Consider the following 21,151-nt stretch of genomic DNA (forward strand, 5'->3'; position numbering starts at 1 on the left):
ACATAAATACCTAACACAAAATGGCTCACTGGCTCCCTCCCACTTTGGGTTTTACTAAGAGCTATCCACACACGGGCAATACTCAGTCTCACAAAAGAAATTCTAGATGAACTGAACTGTAGAATGTACCTGTAGGTATTTTCTGTGGTCTCACTAAAGCTTTAAGCTGTATAAAACATAACATATAGGTACAATAGCTCCCACACTATGGGATCAAAAACCAACCATTAGCTTGGTTAGAATACTACCTAGGTAACAGGAAACAAAGGGCCACCCTACCAGGTGTAAGTGAAACAATAATATCAGGTTGGAGAACTACAAAGGCAAATGAAAAATGTTTTTCAAAAACTTTTTTTACTTTGACATCTGATCTTTATAGATTATTATGAGCTGAATCCAAATCTAGCATTAGTTTTTCTGTATCACCCATATTTTTCGAGAAATATGCTTTTTTTATATAGTATAGAAATCCTATGCTATACGGTAAATGGGGAAATAAATGAAACACTTTGTTACAACATATGCATGGTTTGTATTTACAGTAAGCTATTTAAAACAATGATATGTGTTAATAGAGGTTCCACTTGTCATCTGGAATTGGTTTGTATTTTCTTTCTCTTTTTGCTTTGAAGCCTCTTGTGTAGCTTTTTCTATGATGAGTCACTTGATGAACTTGTCGGTGAAGTGACCAACAGTAGTCCCCCATCATGTTGGTGTTCCAGCAGCCTTGGTATTGTTTTTCTATCACTTAAATGTCCTGGTGAAAACACTATCCTTGCTCCTCACTAACATCTCCCATATTGTCTGGGAAGTAATCAAGCTGACTGTTCAAAAAGTGAACTTTCAGGCTCATTAAACATCCCAAAGTTTTGAACTTTTTTAACATTGTAGCTATAGTAGAAATATATTTTGGGTCTTTTTCATGTCCTAAAAACCTTATAACGATTTGATTGAATGATACTCATGCTTCTTTCTCATTTAAGGCCATTGTGGCTTCAAAGTTAACATCAAACATCAATTTTATAATCTCAGGTCTGACAAAGATGCCTTCATTTAGTTTAGCTTCTGAAAGGTGTGGAAGCTGTTGGCAGAGATACTTAAAACATGGTCCATCCTTAGACAAAGCCTTTTACAAACTATTTCATTAGGCCTGACTTTATTTGTAGAGGTGGTAGGAGTACATTTTTTTGATCTACAAGGTTTTTGTGTAGAATGTCCTTGTCACCAGGTTTTAAAGACTCCCTCACAGGCCAGTTCTTTCTGCACCAGTAAAGGAGATAGAGTTGAACTGCTGGAAATAGAAAACAGTGCTTGTGATGTAAATAATATGAAAAACCACCTGAGATTAACCAGTGCAGTTGAAGGTTTAACAAAAACAGTAAATCAGCCAAATAAAAGACAGTTTGAAAATGAGAATGCAATTCAGTACAGTGATTGCCACAAACTGTAGATTAGGAAAGCTAGCATCATATCTAACAATATCATCTCACAAAAAAAGTGGAAAACCTCGAAAAAATATCACACTGATTGCTAAAAATAGCAACACTAAATGTCTAATAGCAAATCTAGGGTCGACTACTGAGCCTGTAACACATGGCTCTGCTCCATTTATTCAAAATTCAAATGCAAGTTCGTCACAACCTCCTGCATTACTTGAAAAACAAACTGAGTGTGCAAACAAAAAAAATTTTAACCACAATAGGTGAGTTGGGACAAATAAACGATAGTGAATCAATAACCCACAGTGTAAACCTGAATCTCTGTGTGAATACTACCAGTATTTCCTCTTACAAAACAAAAACAGGGCAAGAAAACATTGCAATGATGACAGATGCAAGTAACAAATCGGAACAAACAAATAGGCCTACCAATAAAGAGCTTACAGTCCATGAAGTGACAGAAGATCGATGTGTTAGCAATACTTCTTTGAACAATTCGAAAATTGGAGCCAGTATAAATGAAACCAGTCCCTACATCTTCATCAGACCTTCAGATGAGAAACCTTCACCCAATACAGATACAAATTGGTGTGATGTACAGTGTAGGAAAAGAACTTTTCGATCTACAGATCAACAAGTATCATTCACAACACAAAAACAACAAACCAACAACATACACAAAACAAAGCAGAATGCACCTACACAACCAAAAATGCTGTATGCAACTGCACTAAAGAAAAGTGTAGAGGAAGAAAGACCTCAAGCATCTGCCATAGCATCAGTCAGAAATTCAAGTACTAGAGAAAGATAAAATCAGATAATAGGCACTGGTGAAGAACAAGGAATGCTATATGGCAAGAAAAGAGCACGGTTTCATTTAGGAAAAGAGAAAAACGGCACAACAACTGAAAATGTAACCAAATTCCTTGAGAAAATCTTTCCAGGATATAGCAACTTTCATGTAGAAAAAGTGGAAACAAAGGGTGTGAACAGCAGCTTCAAGATTGGTGTGGACTTTCATCTAAAGGACAAAGTGATGGACACAACACTATGGCCAAAGAATATTGTTGTCAGGCGTTTTTTATTCCGGAGATTGACCAGTGCCACAGTAAAATAGTGCCTGAAATAAAAACCGAAGGCCCCATAATATCTCACAGAAGTAACAGTAGAGATGATGGTTATATGCCCATAGTTATAGCAGTTGTTAATATACAGTGTTTAAGAACCAAGGTGGACCTTCTATCATTCTTTGTAGAAGAAGTCAAACCAGATGTTTTATGCATCTGTGAACACTGGTTAGATGAAGCAGAAGGTGACTGTTACAGATCCATTGAATATTTGGACGTGGTAAATTCATGGTATCTAACTACTACAATTCATGGTGGTGTATCTGTGTATGCAAGCAAGACTCTTAGTGTAAAGGAAATAGACTTAAAAAACTTTTCCACAGACCTAGATCTGGAATTAGCTTCACTAGTGTTAACAGATATTGACCTTATTATTGTCTCTGTGTACCACTTACCAGATGGTAATTTTGAAAACTTTATTGCACAAATGGAAACCTGTTTGTCCCACCCAACATGTCTTAAATCTAAAATTGCACTGTGTGGAGATTTCTACATACATATAGGTGATGGAAGAAATAAAGAGAGAGTCCTCATGACTTTGATAAAGAGCTATGGGCTGTTTGTTGCAAACCAACTGCCAACACGAGGTGATGCCTGCCTAGACACAGTTATCACTAACCTCACTATCTGGAACTATATTATCAGTGTAGTTGAACCAATGATTCCTGACCATAGTGCATTAGTAATGGAAATAAGTATGAAATGCTTGAGTCAACTGCACAACCAAGCTCATGACACTCCAGTTACACATTTAGTAAGAGGATCATAAAAGAAAAAAAGACTAAATGACCTTAAAATAGACCTGTCAAGTGTAAACTGGCAGCAAAAAATTGCAGGAATGGGAGCCAGTGCCTCATTCGAATGTCTGTTCCAATCATTAAAAGCTAAATTTGATTATTTATTTCCAGAAATCCACAAGAAGTAGGTGTCGACTGACGGGAACGAAAGACAGCTTTCCAGTGGTTGCCCTAAAGATGTTCAACTCACTGACTCAAGGAGTGCATTCCCTGCCACTAGGAACATTCAGAAGGAGAGTAGCACAGGACCTGAAATAACGTCCATTGTACTCCATTGGTGAATTCTTTAATAGTGACCAAAGTGAATGGATAAACAAGTACTGTTTCTATTAAGTATAAATGTCTTAATTTTCTGAATATTTTTTTAAATGTATATATGTAATTAATCTTGATGCAGTCTGTCCAGTCATGGCTGGTAAATGACACAGATCTAGTAATAAAATAATAAAGATTCCTAGTCCTAATGTCCCATTCACACAAGAAACATGGAAATTTGGTAAAGCCACCTTGCTGACCAAGGAGCATGCATGCTACTTTTAGATCGCCTCATATCATCCAACTATGAGCAGAATAGCCTATTTTATTTAGCACTATTTCTAGGTTTTCATAGCTTACTTTCATATGTACAGAATGTCCAACAGGTATAGATGCATACGTTAGTTTCCATTTTGTAAGAAAACAGCCTTTAAACTAGTTTTGGATGAATCAATAAACAGCCTCCAGTCTTCCGTTTTGTATTTAATACCAAACTCATTCATCAGACTGGGAATGTCTGAGCAGTACACTAAACCACCTTCTTGTTGAAAAACGCTTTGAAAAACCGAGCGAGGTGGCGCAGTGGTTAGCACACTGGACTCGGATTCGGGAGGACGACGGTTCAATCCCGTCTCCGGCCATCCTGATTTAGGTTTTCCGTGATTTCCCTAAATTGCTTCAGGCAAACGCTGGGATGGTTCCTTTGAAAGGGCATGGCCGATTTCCTTCCCCATCCTTCCTTAATCTGAGCTTGCGCTCCGTCTCTCATGACCTCGTTGTCGACAGGACGTTAAACGCTAATCTCCTCCTCCTCCTCCACTTTGAAAAATGATGCTCTCTCTGTCTGTACATGTACATGCTGGTTCGAACTGCCAATAAGTTCTTTTATTTTAATCTAGTGCCAAGCACTTCAGCTTTTTCTTTCGTTAAGCCCAACAAATCATTAAGCTCAGTCTGAGTAAACATTTTGGGCTCTAGACTTTATGTATTACAATGAAATTCATCATCATCTGGTTCATCTAAATCACACTGTACATCAGAAAATACTTCTGTTGGAATAAAATTTAAATCATCTGGTGGTTCAGGAACTGGTAAATCTTCACCATGCCCTACTGGTTGAATGGTGGACAGAAGGTTTTGAATTATGACCAGTAATATCAACAATGAAAAAGTAGCAATCATCAGAATGATTTCTTGGCTGCCTCCATATCATAGGAACAGCAAATCTAAAGGCTTTTTTCTCCGTTTTGGAACATTTTCTCAGATCTTCAACACACACACAACATACCTTACACGGCGCCGAATATTTACCTTGATCACCAAGTTTAGATCCAAAGTATGATAGATACATCATTTCCACAAAGTCTGTAATGTTTCTTTGGGTGTTTTTCAATCAAAAATTCAACAAAAACTGTCAGCAGAGTTCTTAAAACCATGATTAGAGATTGTACTGAGTCCAGGTACAGGAAACGGGAAAGTGAGGTTAGAGATGAGGTGGGGGGGAACACCATATGTTAACACACAAAAATAGAATCGACTTTTTTTGCCAGCAACTGTTTTTCAGCAGTGCTACCAATGTCATCTACATTCATTACACATCCTTCTTAAATTATTTTAACTATACAGGGTGTTACAAAAAGGTACAGCCAAACTTTCAGGAAACATTTCTCACACACAAATAAAGAAAAGATGTTATGTGGACATGTGTCCGGAAACGCTTAATTTCCATGTTAGAGCTCATTTTAGTTTCGTCAGTATCTACTGTACATCCTCGATTCACCACCAGTTGGCCCAATTGAGGGAAGGTAACGTTGACTTCGGTGCTTGTGTTGACATGTGACTCATTGCTCTACAGTACTAGCATCAAGCACATCAGTACATAGCATCAACAGGTTAGTGTTCATCACGAACGTGGTTTTGCAGTCAGTGCAATGTTTACAAATGCGGAGTTGGCAGATGCCCATTTGATGTATGGATTAGCACGGGGCAATAGCCGTGGTGCGGTACGTTTGTATTGAGACAGATTTCCAGAACAAAGGCGTCCCAACAGGAAGACGTTCGAAGCAATTGATCGGCGTCTTGAGGGAGCCTGTGACTCGCAACTGGGGAGGACCTAGAATGATGAGGACACCTGCAATGGATGAGGCAATTCTTCGTGTAGTTGATGATAACCCTAATGTCAGCATCAGAGAAGTTGTTGCTGTACAAGGTAACGTTGACCACGTCACTGTATGGAGAGTGCTACGGGAGAACTAGTTGTTTCCGTACCATGTTCTGCGTGTGCAGGCACTATCAGCAGCTGATTGGCCTCCACGAGTACACTTCTGTGAATGGTTCATTTAACAATGTGTCAATCCTCATTTCAGTGCAAATGTTCTCTTTACGGATGAGGCTTCATTCCAACGTGATCAAATTGTAAATTTTCACAATCAGCGTGTGTGGGCTGATGAGAATCCGCACACAACTGTGCAATCACATCATCAACACAGATTTTCTGTGAACGTTTGGGCAGCCATTTTTGGTGATGTCTTGATTGGGCCCCATGTTCTTCCACCTACGCTCAATGGAGCACGTTATCATGATTTCATACGGGATACTCTACCTGTGCTGCTAGAACATGTGCCTTTACAAGTACGACACAATATGTGGTTAATGCACGATTGAGCTCCTGCACATTTCAGTCGAAGTGTTCGTACGCTTCTCAACAACAGATTTGGTGACCGATGGATTGGTAGAGGCGGACCAATTCCATGGCCTCCACGCTCTCCTGACCTCAACCCTCTTGACTTTCATTTATGGGAGCATTTGAAAGCTCTTGTCTACGCAACTCTGCTACCAAATGTAGAGACTCTTCATGCTCGTATTGTGGACGGCTGTGATAAGATACGCCATTCTCCAGGGCTGCATCAGGGCATCAGGGATTCCATGCGACGGAGGGTGGATGCATGTATCCTTGGTAACAGAGGACATTTTGAACATTTCCTGTAACAAAGTGTTTGAAGTCATGCTGGTACGTTCTGTTGCTGTGTGTTTCCATTCCATGATTAATGTGATTTGAAGAGAAGTAATAAAATGAGCTCTAACATGGAAAGTAAGCCTTTCCGGACACATGTTTACATAATATATTTTCTCTCTTTGTGTGTGAGGAATGTTTCCTGAAAGTTTGGCCGGAGCTTTTTGTAACACCCTGTATAATAGCTGTTAGATTCTTTAAAAAAAATGGCTTAATTTAATAATTTTAACTGTAAAATGTGAAGAAATGGTGGGCGATTCAGTTTTTTTAAGTATCATATTAGGATTTCCCACCCTAAAAAACATAATAAGGTATTTTCAGCAAAAACGTTTTTCCATCATTGGCCTGTGCTATTAAGTATGGTGTTTCCCAATGATCTATCCTTGGACCAGTGGTCAGCATTAGTAAAAGCACTCCGTCTTCAGGCCACAAGTGGCCCATCGGGACCATCCGACCGCCGTGTCATCCTCAGTTGAGGATGCGGATAGGAGGGACGTGTGGTCAGCACACTGCTCTCCCAGTCGTTATGATGGTTTTCTTTGACCGGAGCTGCTACTATTCAGTCGAGTAGCTCCTCAATTGGCATCACGAGGCTGAAATTAAATACAGTTTCAGACAGCATATAACAAATTTCAAGCTCTTAAAATAGACATCAATTGTCAGAAAATGAATGAAACTTCACTTATAAGACATCTAGGAATACAAATGGGTAGAAAATTAAGATGGAATGAACACCACTGATTACCTATTCAAGAAACTAAGTTCAGCATGTTTTGCACTAAGAACTGCAATGAGCTATATTGACAGGAAAATATTAATTTTGACATTTTTTGGATATTTGGACTCTCAGATCTGATGTGTCATAACTGGCTGGGGAAATTCTGCAGAAATGGAAGAAGTTTTTAAAATACAAAAACGAGCTGTGAGGTTAATTTGTGGTGTTTCAAATCAGATATTTGTAGGCATCTATTCAAGACACTCGAGATATTGACACTGACAAGTCAGTACATCTACTCATTGATAGGATGAATCAATAGATCAATAAACAAAGCCGCTGCAAAAGCTCAGCTACTCTCAATGTAATACAAAAAGGAGTTGTCCAGGCGGGATTAAGAATTTACAATAAGGTCCCACTGAATATGAAAAATGACATTAACAACCCTCAGGTATTTGAGAAGAAACAGAAACAATTCATAATATACCATTCGGTGTGTAATTTAAATCAATTTATAGACCTATAAGATCTGTATAAGGCATATTACATTATAAATGATGTAATTTGTATTTAATGTTGCATATCCTGTATGTATACTATCTGTAGTTTTATTTATTTATTTATGTATTTTGGTGTTCCATAGATCCTTGATGCAAGTGTATCACTAGGATGCAGAACATGTCAGTTTATTACAGTACCATATCTAAATTGCCATGGGGCTTACAAACTCAACCATATATAAAGAGATACATGACGTTCATGTGTTTAAACAACAACACAGATTATGGTAGTCATAATGACTATACAAACAAATTATGTCTTTAATTCTAATACATACAAAAAGCACTCTGTCATTAATTGATATGCCAGTGCTACATAGTAAGTTTTTATAGGAATGCTTAAAATGAAACAGATTGAACTACATGTGATATATTGTCAAAAATTTCCTGTAAAGAATAGAAAGAACTACTAAAACGATAAAGTTTCAGTTGTCGTTTGAATTAGTTATATCCCCAATGACTGATTTAACATGAAATGGAAGTTTATTACATACTTTTATGCTTGAATAATGTACTCCTTTCTGTGTCATATTTTTATATCTTTGTGAATATCATGTTTACTTCTTGTATTGTGATCTTGATATTCATTGTTTGTTTTGAAAATCGTATGATTATTGCCGGCCACTGGTGGCCGAGCGGTTCTAGGTGCTTCAGTCCGGAACCACGCGACTGCTACGGTTGCAGGTTCGAATCCTGCCTCGGGCATGGGTGTGTGTGATGTCCTTAGGTTAGTTAGGTTTAAGTAGTTCTAAGTTATAGGGGACTGATGACCTGAGATGTTAAGTCCCATAGTGCTCAGAGCCACTTTTTTGTATGATTATTATTCACAAAGCACATTAGTGAAAAATAGTACTGACATGGCCTGGTGAGGATCGCGAGTTGTCTGAAAAAGTTTCTGCAAGAGCATCATGAGTGCACTCTAGCCATAATTATGATGACTCTTTTCTGTACAATAAAGGCTTTGTTTGCACAGGACTGGTTACCCCAAAATATGATGCCATATGTCATAAGTGGATGGAAACATCCTAAGTATGCAGCAAATGAATTATTTCCAAGTCACCAAGTCACTAATTTTGTTCTCCACTGCTCTTTGTCGAAGACTCATGGCTTCAACTCTAGACCCTTTACCACCAATTTGATCTTCTAATGTCAAAAAATGGTTGTTGAAGTTACTGGCAACTATATCACCTTCACCTACAATGCTTCCATTACAACACACTTCGATACTGTCTGTATCTTCTGTAATTTTTCCTGGCTCCCTTTTGACCACCTTCCAAATACAGCTTCAAAAATGGTGATGAATTCATTCAGGAATACATAAAATTTATCATTGACATCTTTAGCCTAATATACTGTGTCCTGTTCCAACTGCTGCAAATGTCTGCTGAAAGTTTCCAGATTCTTACTGTTGATTAGTCTAAAAGCTCTATTGGTAAATCTACTCTTGATAGCTGGGCTTACATCATCCATTTTTAACAACAGCCCATCACAATTGGAAACGCCATTGAAGATTTGTGTTACGCATGTTATCAATTCTGTTATTGTCTACAACAATATTGTCAGTCAGACTTGTTGCAGTTCTTAGTCACCCTTGTGGGAAAGTTAACAACTGCCCCCAAATTAAAAGAGAGATTACATTCTCAAAATCTGTTCTATCATTACTACAGGTAAGGCATTGTACATTAAAATCACCATGTTTGATTATTTCTATGTTTTTTGAGAGTAGGCTAGTTAAAAGTGATTCTATTTGCTTGAGGTATATACTAACCTTTCCTCACGGTGCTCTATAAACAATAATCGCATGAACAAGCAGAGTATTGAAGTGGTATTGTTGTCTTTCTTGAAACCTTGAAAATAACATAGTATGTCTATTATTTATACTATTTTTTGTTTGGTTTCCTTCCATTTATATGCATGTATTATTGTATTCATTGGTTTATCCTGCCTTACCATACAATGTCTGCCCCGACAGCTGAATGGTCAGCGTGATGGACTGCCGCCCTAAAGGGCCTGGGTTTGATTCCCGGCTGGGTCGGGGATTTTCTCCACTTGGGGACTGGGTATTGTGTTGTCTTCATCATCATTTCATCCCCATCTGGCAAGCAGGTTGCCCAATGTGGCGTCGAATGTAAGAAGACCTGCACCAAGGCAGCTGGACCTGCCCCGCAAGGGGCCTCCCGGCCAATGACGCCAAATGCTCATTTACCATACAATCTTCATACAAAATGTAATTATACAGGACCAAATAAAAAATCAATCAATCAAGCTATACCCCACAGCAATCCAATGGAAGGGTTTGTGTTTGGCAAATACCTGGAGAATGTTATCTGCCAACATGTTGTAATGCACCTCTTTCTCTGGGGAACAAATATTAATTATTATTAGTAGTAGTATATTAAGCTACAAATTATCATTTTAAACCTGTGTGGTCTCCCTGGTGGGCCTAGTCGACCACATTTTGAATTCTCATCCAACAGAACTTGTAATTGGCCTACAGATAAATCAATTGTAGAAGAAACATCTGGCCTCTGGCGCATTTGGCCAACAACTCTTCTTGATGGGGCAAAGGGTAGGTCTCAATAATAGACTGAGTGTCAATGGACACTTTGAAGTAGCCACAGAGGAGCTTTTTAAGTCGCAAGAGGGGTAGAACACTCACTTGACTTATAAGCTGTATGACACTCAGCAACCTCAGCCTGTAGAATTCTGATGGCACCAGATCACACAAGGCCACTAGAAGAGGGCATGCCTGGAAGAAACATGGCCACACCATTAGTTTCAGAGTAATTTTGGCTGTAAAATTATTGGCATAACTTAATCCATCTGAAGAAAAGAGATGAGAACTCAGAAAACAGAGAGTCTAACCACTGGTAATGGACCTGGTCAGAAACAATGAGCATTGCAGCCACAGCAGAAAAACCAAAAACATTGTAAACATTCAAGCCAAACAAATTGTTGGTGCCAGCATCTTCCAGCACCAAAAAAGTCAAGGAACAAACCGCTGATTTATACACAACAGAAGCCATAAATTGACTCAAAATTGGAATATGCTGCTTGTTGTAACCCACCAAATGTCACGTAACAGGAGAGATCCCACACCCACATAAATTTGTGACTTCAGCAATGTCACAGCTGCACCCATATCCACTCGCATTTTAGTAAACAGTTTTTTAGGGAGCATAAACACTGGAGACACACAATTAATGTGCTTGTTCATATTTGCAGGAGTAGGCTTGGAATTATATGCATATGCTATACGTCCCTTTTTCTACAGTTGTTGCAGGTCACCCAGTGCTTAGGGCATGAGCAAGATGGGAGCACTGAGTGCTGCCACAGCTGTGGTGGTTGTTGTCTGGCATGTCATTATCCATTGCGGCATGGAGGCTGTATTTGCACTACTGCCATGACATCCTCCCACTAAACATTAACTGATGCTCGACATCCAGGTACAGGAGCCATCAGAGTGATGTCAAACCAAAAAGCCTCGATCTGGTTTCCAGCAACACAAGGAACCTCAAAAGACTGGGCAGTACTTAATATTTCAACCATAGATGGGTTTTTGCCACTGTAGTGCATGTTAACATATGTTGTTGGGAGTCAACTGAATGATGGTGTCATGGACCATAGAATCAGTATACGAATCACAGTGAGCATTGGTGACAAATGAACATTTGTTACTGAGGTCATGGAGTTTGGTTGCTAAAGTCCTTTAAGACTGATGGCCATAAAATAACACTGATTTTTTCCTGTCCCTACTGATGGGACTGTTTAGGACTCAACATGAATCAGAATGACATGCATGTGTTCATGGTGATAATTAGACAATAACTTACACATATTGTCAAACAGAAGTTATTCTGGTTCCTGAAACAGGGCTAACTTCTACAACAATCAGCAAATCTGAGGCAAAATCCAAGAAGGAAGCAAAGCCTTACACCACATGTTAGCATCAGTAACACACAAAAAATGAGGAAGTGTTTTCGAAGCCACTTCTCATAAGCTTCCCAGTCTTTGGCAACATCGTCATAAGGAGGAATAGGTGACAGGTACATTGATGGCATAAAAATCTGCATAGTCAATGTCACTGACAAATCTATGATAGCAACTGTAAGAGCCTCTTCATGCTTGAGGAGAGATTCAAGCACTGCCTCCATAGATATGAGAACCAAGAGAACAACCAAAGAAACTGTGCACACAGAAGCAAACACTGCACTCATTGCCAACTGTGTCATAATGCAGGGCACAAGTGATAAGGTGGCCACCAAATACAAGATTTTACTAATCCACATTCAAGAACACACAAGCATAGAAACAATACATGGCAGTCTAATACATCAGAGGATGAGTGCCTGCTGCACTGTCCTTATAAAGGGAAGAGTTCTGCTGGAAGATGCAGTAGATGCTGTGACATATGCACAAGTTGTGGGTGGCCTCTGATGGTCACCCCATGCAGATGCCGATGGCGGAGTGTTCGAATCAAGAGTGCTGTCTGCCTTATCTGTGATGTGTATCCAGTTATGATACACAAGATTACAGCAGTCATGATCAAAACACAAAAGGTTATTGTGCGCTGTTTTCAAAGCAATGAAAAGTGTGCATTGTTTCCAGAGGAATGACGAGTAAGACTCAACAGGGATCTTACTTTTACAATACAACTTTTTAAGAATAATTATTGCAATACTTAGAAACTTTTACATCAAAAGGCGTGAGGTTTGTTCTACCAGAAAAGAAGCTGTTATCTGTGAAAGTCATCCTTCAGAGCGTTCCCCTGAGGCAAAATTGTATAGAAATCATTGAGGAAAGAGAGAGGGAGAGATGGTGAATATTTTAATTATGTCTACAAACAAGAAGCAGCTGGTGATGGAAGCTGTTCAGTCTAATAGGGAGCACCAGTTAACACATAACAGACCATTAAGAATGCCAGCAAGATATGAGAATGATGTGCCTATTTTAGATATTGTCAAAGTTGAGAGGTTTGGTGGAGTAGTTACATATAAAAGGCAGACTAATTGAAAAACGCAATGAATGATGAAGTTAATTCCTTGAAATTTAGCTAAACCTGGACATTACTGGATCCTCCCACACTTCAACAGGTCATACATAACCATAGATTGTACCAAACAAAGTATTATAGTAGTTGTGATGTTCCAAATATCAACACAAATACTTGTGTCTGGAGGTTGCTAATAAGCTGCAGATATAGGTTATCGTGAAACTTATGATCCAGTGACCAAATTTCAAAAAAATTGGGTAGTACTACAAATTTCAGCCTCCAGAAATAACTGTCTTGAGCAATATGATATCCAAATTGTTTTTTATACAGAACTTAAGCTGAAAAATTTATACAGTTCAACCTAAAGGTTCTGAAGATGGAACTAAATGTGTATGTGAATTGAACTGAAACTTCTTTGGCTTGAAACAAGCTTCCAGGTGCTGGTACTAACATTTCTCCATAGTTTTATGCAAAATTGGAAACCATTCAATATTTGCAGACTCATACTATTCACCATTTGGGATACATATAAACAATCAATACTAAGAGCAAATGCGGATTAGAGTCTGATAGCTGCTAAGGATGCTATTATATTGATATGTTGCTAACTGCACCACAATGAGAATTTGACATCATGTCCAGAGGATGAGGTACCTACATGCAGCCGAAGGCATTATGGTCAGCAGATGATTCTACTTTCTTACTTCAAGAAGCTTGCACCATGAAGAATCTATGAAACTTCAGGATGGAGTGTTAATCCAGCAGCAGTACCATCACTTATCATCAGGTGTGTGCTGGCATGCACAAGAACAAGATCAGTCTACCATACAGTAACTGAACTGATGTGCTTTTAAATAGGAAAATAGACAGACACTAGTTTCACAGTCAACAATGCCAGTCAGCATGAGTTGGTAGAAGACCCATGTGGGTGGTGGAAAGCACGACAAAGAGCATGGTGTTCAATGATTTGGAAGAATTTACAGACCTTTAGTGTTGTGGAGATCCAGGCAACATTTGAATAGCAGAGGATGGTTGAGGTCAGTGCATGTTTTGGTGGAGGAATGTACTCCCAAAATTGTGTCTCTTACTAGTTTCAGTAGGTCAGTGTATGTTTTGGTGGAGAAATGTACTCCCAAAATTGTGTCTGTTAGTAGTTTCAGTATTTTAAACCTCTTGTGGGCTTTCTGTTGGATGATTAATAGCTGAGGTTTTCACATTAGTTGCTGGCAGGGGGTTGGCCCAAGATATTTTAGTGTTAGTTAACTGGATAGGACAGCTGCAGTTGGTTTGTTCTACAATTATTGCCTGGATTTTGGAGGGATTGACCTTGAAGAGCCACTGGTCACACCATGAGGCAAAATGATTCAGATGGATTTGGAGGGATCATTGTGATTTCTTGCATGTATGGTAGACAGCAATGGGATTTCTGGCATGTATTCCTATGCCAGAGAGCAAAAAAGCAGTGTCATCAGCATACTGAAGAAGGTGGACTGGTGGGGGTGGATTTGGCACTTCTGCTGTGGGATGAAAGGAACCGGAATTGCTGTTGTTAACAATGACCAAGGCCGGGCAATTAGATAGGAAGGATGCAATAAGGTGTGCACAGTTAACTGAAAGTGCATATGTCTGGAGTCTAAAAAGGCGACCAGATAAATCAGGCAGCGAGAATTATATTCACAGATCCTGGAAATTATCAGTGGTTTTGCTACAATTGGTACTGAAAATTTTTCTGCAGGTGAAGCCAGTAATTATGAGTATCTGTTAAACTAATTAATATTAAACTAATGTAAATACATTACTGAAAAGGGGAAATTGTTCTTCAATTTGAAAGTAGTCTTTCCTTCTGACTTTACCTATTGGCTCATAAGATATTCTCTATGGCGAGATGTACAAACTTTCATAATTTCACTAACCTTTGATTGCAATAATTTCTGATGAAACTAAAAGTTTCATTGCAACCAGTACAACAAACGTTTCACTGTCTGATTTCTCCAAGGCTATTGACATGCATATTAATGAGCACGCATCCTTCATTAAAAAGTGCATAATTTTCAGTAACTTAATTCTAATGTACAAGATGGATGCCAGGTGATAAACCCAGGCTTCCCATTGCATAGGCATAAGTTAGTACTGGACACTTTATCAGCTGCTGCTCATACCAAATAATATATAAACAAAATACAAAAGTAAATCTGTCAGCCAGCTAAAGGCAGTCATTCTCAATTACAGAATTAATAAACCATTATAAATTAAATAAAGTGAACAATATCCTGGAGCAGGTCTTGATAAGGTCAAGGATTACACAATTTCAGTTCCCACCAACTCAACTCTGATAAATCTGCCATTTTGTCTATGTAGTTCTAGAGAAAGCCTATGACTGTATACAGCATTCTCGTCACCTTTTTAGACTCCAGACATATGCACTTTTAATTAACTGTACCTACTTATTGCATCATTTCTATGTAATTGCACATCCTTGATCACTGTTAATAATAGAAATTCCTGTACCTTTCATCCCGCTGCAGAAGTGCCACAAGGCACCATTTTCTCTTTCTTGTGTCCAAACCCATCCCTACCAGTCCACCTCCTTCAGTATGCTGATGACACTGCTTTCTTTCCCTCTGCTGTACATGCCAGAAATCCCAATGATCCCTCCAAATCCACCTGAATCATTTTACCTCATGGTATGACCAATGGCTACTCAAGATCAATCCCTCCAAAATACAGGCAATTATTATAGGATGAATCACCTGCACCCTCTTCTTCCTTGACTTCTACGTTACCATCTGCAACTGTCCTATCCAGTTAACTAACACTAAAATGTCTTGGGCTAACCCTCGACTGGCAACTAATGTGAAAACCTCAGCTACTAATCATGCAACAGAAAGCTCACAAGAGACTTAAAATACTAAAATCACTGACAGACTGAATTTGGGGAGTACACTGCTCCACTATTCTTGACAGCAATGAAAACATTGATTTAACCCACCCCCTGCTATTGAAATGTTGCGTGGGTTTCCACCACACGAAAGGTCCTAAGTCCCTCTAATTCCTCGAATGCCATGTGCTCTGTCTTGCTTTCCATATCTGTTTACCTTTCCCCACATGGATCCTCTACCGTCTCGTCAAATTTCCAACCCTCCTCACCTACAATGTACACCTCTGCATCTATTATACTATCTGGAAACTAGATTCCATTAATCCAGTTGTCTCCCCTCTTATCACTTTGGTATGTTGCTGCACCTTCAAAATCTTATCCTTTTGTCCTTAAACCTACATAACTCCATATCGTATCCCATCACAACTGCAACCAACTCCCTCTTGGCTGAACAGCACAATGTTGTACTACTGACAGTCCCTACCTACCCCTGCTACCCCTGCCTCCTCCCCTCCTCCCCCCCCCCCCACCTACCAACCCTCCCTCCCACCCACCCATTTGGTGTGAGGGTATGAAGTAGCAACAAAGGAAAGAAGAGCCATTTCAGTTTGTTTCATTTTAGTTTTCACTCGGGCATGTTACCAGCAGCATATAGTGCTAATTTTGCCTCTGTCTTTGTTCAGTTTAGCCCAGGATACGTTAGTGTTAGTATTTAGGTTTGTTTCATCAAGACTGAGTCCAGTCCTGTATCTTTAAAATGTATGGTTCTGGTTTAGGTGAGGAATCTTTGTAGTTATAATAACTTTTGCGTGCTATATGTACCAAAGTGTGCATGAAGCAAACTTTGATCACTTCATTTGTACTGCATGGTCTTTTACTTTCTGATAAGATTAGAACTATTAAGTTCCATGTATGTCTGTGTTAACTACCTGATCATAAACATTAGAGACATAAGATATGTGGCTATCACCAGTAGAATCTTAAGGATGCGGTTTAAGATTGGTGAACGTCCAGCATTGAATTTTGTAAAAGGAACTGATAACAATTTGTTTTTAGGATAAAACCTACAATAGCACTTTTAGTTGGTGATACTATGTGCCCCCTCCCCCCCTACCTCCCACCACATGGATGCCTATGACCACTACATACCCTTGACAGTTTCCACTTACAGTACCCACCACTGCTAAAGCTACACAGACAGCATCCTTTGTATCAAGAGTTCTGCCATGGTTAGGCCACAGTGCCTGAACATTGGTTATTTGTCAATAATCATTGTATTTTGATGTTTCAGTTCCTTCTTCCTTCCACCAAAGAAATGGACTGCATGCATATGGTGGCCCCTACAATCATCTAACCATAATTTCAGCAGAATCTACATTAAAGTCAATGGAAGATTGTGCATACTATAAAATCGGCATGCCATTGCAATGACATCAAAACCACAGTCCACAACTGCCGCCAGTGCACCTTTCATCAGATCACACTGCCTCAGTGTTTCACATAATATCCCGCACCACATCGTCCTTGGGAACATTCCCATCTCAGTTTTGCTAGCCCTTTCCTCAAACACCTGTTGCTGAGAGTCTTCAATGTTCTCTCTGATTTCCCATATATCATCCTGAAGCTATAATGAAAGCCTACCAATTGATGGCCTTCCAAACCAGTGTCAACGACAATGGACCACACTTTACCCCACACTACCGGCAAGGTGCCACCATACCCATTCTTGTCCTGGCAACCATATCTGGGCCTAGGAGTTGAGGCTCTTATCTCACTGCTAACCAGCCACTATTACCCATAAACAGGATTATTATCTCTAGACAGTGATAACAGCCAACAGCAAATGGATTCACGACCAGAGTCAACTTTGTCCACATACTACAATGGACTTGCACTCAGCATTAAACAAAAGCCTGTAGCCTTCATGGTGAGGACTGCTGCCAGAGAAATCCCAATCAGTACTTCAAAGTGCACCCTTATATGTCAACAGATGGCAAATGGAAGTGGCAGCACTGTCCAAAAGTAGCACCACATCCAACGACCTCACCTAAGAAGCAAACTTTCCCTGAGGACACACAAAAGGCTGTATCATCTGCACTCAAAACTATGGACACCGATTCTCAGCATTCAGCCACCGTTACACCAGAAGTCCACGTATCAGAATCTCAACTCTCTTGTCAGTGCATTATTACATCACAAGGGTAGTTCTGAATCATAGAACACATGGCTATGGCTAAATATCTCCCTCCAGTTTAGCCAAACAACCCCCACCTTGCTGTCTTCAATCATTGTACCAACAAAACTCATAAATATTTAATGGTCAGTGTTCTGCAGCTTCAAGGGCAGAGGATGGTCGTTTGGCACAGGAGGTACCTCCAGGAAATTTTAAACTACCTCTGCCACATTTAAGTGGCCATACCTTCTGGGGCCTGAGATAAATTGCTTTACTGTCAGATGCTGGCAGTTCAGCTCTCTCCTTGGATGCAACTATGATTACACTTCTGAAAAGATATTGGCAATGATTCATTGGCCTTTCTAAGAATCTAATGGAAGGAATACTTGCATTTCCTGTGGATTTTGGTTGTACACACTGTCTGTGGACTGGATATGAATTGTTAGTTGGTACTGCTAGTCCTATCATTATTTGTTGAGTGAATATCATATCCAGAGTTGTGTATGGGTAACCTTTAATAAATCTGTCATTGACTAAATAAAATATAACCATGAATTGTTGTTTTTATGTGTTATTTGCCAACTAGTGTCCTGTGAAATATGAATTTTGTGATTCATTCTATGGCTTAAAAGGTTTGTTTGAGGTGGTTCCATAGAAACTGAAAAGTTTGAAGGATTGAAAAAGTAATTATACGTAGCTGCCAACATTGAGTAGACAATAAAGCAAACACTTATATGGTAATCATTGTAGCCATCTACACACTGGTGAAATAATGGTGTGATGTGCCCATAGATATAAATAGCTTTGATTAAAACACACGGACATTCTCTAGCCAATTTGAGTTAAGGCAATAACCCTTATGAAATAATTTCATCATCACTGATAACTAGAATCAGTAGAAACTGTCTTAGCTAATTCATGTGGTCCACATGTATCTAAAGCATATAGAGCAGGCCTTTCCAAACAGTGCTCCACAACCACTAGTGTTCCAGCTCCACCAGCCACCATATTGCCTAGTGCTTCGAGCATAGTGGTGAATGGGGCTGTCAGAAAGGTATAAGGAGGAAGAAGGAAATGAAGGCAGCTGCAACTGGACAGTCACACAGTCACCTCGTCAGACTCCAAGCAGTTTGCTGATAGTACTATGTGGATTAAATTAGGTTTACATTTTACATTAGCAGCAATGTGTTGTCTCTGCACACACACACAAAAAAAAGTGGAAAAGCCATTCAATCAATGCCCATATCATTTAAAGGCCATGCATATGAGCCAGAAAAAATTTATTGGAATGTCATTACAACTCCAACCGCAAAGAGGATATAATGCACTTGTTTTCTGACAAACAACAGTGAATGGTGGCTGAATTGAAAGTGGCTTTAGGGAATAAACCTGAATTCAAGATAAGCAGAGCAGTGGCGAAAGTCCTTTATTGTTGACATCATATATTGGGTCTGGTTTCAGTAAGTGTCTTAACATAAGAGGAGAATCATTTGGTAACACACATGGCAGAGAAGATTCATGCTAAAAAAAGTTAATCCTGTGGAAAAATCAGTTTCACATCTATGAAACAATTCCCAGAAGTCTAGGCAGTCATTTGTGGATCAGATACAGCTGAATGCGTTTCTGTAATTCAAAATATTTCATAAAGAGTACTCAAAGAGATTACAAGACATTGAGTGACAGAAAACAGATTTTTATTTAGTTGTCAGAACATCTTCTGTTTTCATTGCTAATGAACTCCATTACTTCTGACTTAACTTGAGGTGATAGACACACAGTGGAGCACCCAACCCAATGGCCTGTTTGTCCAATGCAGGAAATTACAAGACTTTTATAAAATTTTACCCAGTCAGCAATATTCTCAACTGCACAGACAAGCCGCTAAATTACGAAATTGACAAAGTCCCACCAAAATTTAGGTTTAACAGACTTTAATCTGTATTGCTCTGTGTGTTGAACTATAACATAAATCATAGTTCCAGATATATTACATATTTTAAGCCAGAAATCCATATAAGTTTTCCAACATCAAAGTGAAATGTTGAATACCAATATATAATGATTTTTTTCATTGTGCTAGCTGTATTAGTGTATCTAATTTATTTATTTAATCAAGCAATAAAGTCATTACTTTGGCAGAAAAATAAAATGTTGGAAATAGACACACATGGAATATTCCTGCTTATAAAAATATGCTGCAGTATTAAATCTCTTAGCAGTAGCAGCACTGTGTTGCAAACATGTATTCCTAAGTTTCCTGCATGTGTTTTCTTCAGTATATAGCCACCTAATAGTAGGTAGTGTCAAGTGTCTCCTCTCTCCTGTCTCAAGACAGACTCCAGTGGATTCTCAGTCAGGTAACAGCACTAATAGAATGAAAAAGTAAGAGGAAGACATCTCTTTCTTTCATCAAAATGTAAGGGGCCTCTTAGACAAAACAGATCAACTACTTATTAACATTAGTGAAAAGGACAGTATTAATAATGCTCAGATTTTGTGCATAACTGCGCACCATGTTACTGATAAATGTGCCTTGCCATCTATAGTAAGTTATAGTTTAGTAACATACTACTGTAAGGAAGTGAAGACAAAGGTGGAGTAGCAATTTATGTTAAGGTTCAAATGGCTCTGAGCACTATGGGACTCAACTGCTGAGGTCATTAGTCCCCTAGGACTTAGAACTAGTTAAACCTAACTAACCTAAGGACACCACACACATCCATACCCGAGGCAGGATTCGAACCAGCGACCGTAGTGGTCTCGCGGTTCCAGACTGCAGCGCCAGAACCGCGCGGCCACTTCGGCCGGCTTATGTTAAGGATGGTGTAGCATACAAAGCTATAGATATTAAGAAATATTGTGTGGAACAACAATTTGAGACATTGTTGTCGTCGTTGTCGTCTTCTTCAGTCCTGAGATTGGTTTGATGCAGCTCTCCATGCTACTCTATCCTGTGCAAGCATCTTCATCCCCCAGTACCTACTGCAACCTACATCCTTCTGAATCTGCTTAGTGTATTCATCTCTTGATCTCCCTCTATGATTTTTACCATCCACGCTGCCCTCAAATACTAAATTGGTGATCCCTTGATGCCTCAGAACATGTCCTACCAACCGATCCCTTCTTCTTGTCAAGTTGTGCCACAAACTTCTCTTCTCCCCAATCCTATTCAATATTTCCTCATTAGTTATGTGATTTACC

Source organism: Schistocerca serialis, chromosome 3, assembly GCF_023864345.2.
Source record: "Schistocerca serialis cubense isolate TAMUIC-IGC-003099 chromosome 3, iqSchSeri2.2, whole genome shotgun sequence".
Classification (NCBI taxonomy): Eukaryota; Metazoa; Arthropoda; class Insecta; order Orthoptera; family Acrididae; genus Schistocerca; species Schistocerca serialis.